Genomic DNA, 1123 nt, shown 5'->3' on the forward strand with positions numbered 1-1123 from the left:
AAGCGATTCAACCGCTGTTGGGGCAAAGGAGTGTAAATTAGCACTCGCTGTGGTGGTGTAAATAGTAATGAATAATTATCGATTTTCAAATATTGCACCTGTGAATACAGAACGGAATATTTTGTAGCCTTTTTTGCCGTCAATACTGCCGACGTTGTCTTTGCTGTAATCAAATCAGTATATATTTATGTTTAACATGAAGTTTACTACTGCTTGAGTGCAGTAAATCTATGGGAAACATCCATATGTAAAGTTACAGACAAGGCTAGCAGCAGCAGCGCCGCGTCAGACACGTTTCTGGTGTGCAAAGACAAAACACCACACACATGACACATGCCGGTTTTCTCTGTAAAACAGGCATCGTTTCGGTTCTATTACCTTATAGTATTTAACAGTGACATTGTTGAACTGAGTCGTTGAGCTAAACGTTTTCTTGTTTTCTATTTTTACAGATCCTTGTGATGTTAGGATGCTGTGGAGTACTACAAGTAGTAAGTACTGTGAGTTTATGTGTGAGAAAAGGGGTTACCTTTTAAAACATTATCGTTTAAAACATGGAAACTTTGGTAGAACTGTCCCATTTCCCTGCTTACACCAACAATGTGTGTGCACATTCAACTCCATTAATGCACTTAAGGTCCACTTAGCAAAGATTCACCAGAAAACCCAGGGTGCACAACTGAGTGAAACTGCCCAAGTAACCTTTCACTGTCAGTCATGTGATTTTTCTGCACCATGCACAGAAGCAGTCTTTCTCACTCACCTGCGCAGTACACATTTAAAGGTAAATCACAGAGTCCAGTGCCCATATAATGGCTGTAACTTTCACACAAATGTGTATTCTACATTTAATGCACACAGAAGTAAGGAGCACAGAACACACAACTGGAGGATGTTTAGGCCAGAAATAGTCTCTAGTAGTGTAACTAATGAAATGGCCCAAGAAGAACATGAGCCTCCAAATGACACCCTTGAATCAGAATACACATTCCAGAAAGTACGGTACAAGAAGTCATACAACAGCTGTTACAGATGTGTGAACTATCCCAGCCACTGCTGCATAATGCACTCAAGGACATTCTGAAACAACAGACAGATGTAGATGATTCAGTTGTGGAAGAGT

The 1123-nt window shown here is 40.2% G+C and overlaps 1 long non-coding RNA gene across 1 annotated transcript in view; it reads left to right on the forward strand.

The window, feature by feature from the left end:
• LOC123986458 overlaps positions 1 to 1123 on the forward strand; it is a 4883-nt gene that overhangs the window by 772 nt on the left and 2988 nt on the right. The gene's annotated exons all lie outside the window — the stretch shown is intronic.

The sequence above is a fragment of the Micropterus dolomieu genome, linkage group LG17 (genome assembly GCF_021292245.1).
Source record: "Micropterus dolomieu isolate WLL.071019.BEF.003 ecotype Adirondacks linkage group LG17, ASM2129224v1, whole genome shotgun sequence".
NCBI classification, from domain to species: Eukaryota; Metazoa; Chordata; class Actinopteri; order Centrarchiformes; family Centrarchidae; genus Micropterus; species Micropterus dolomieu.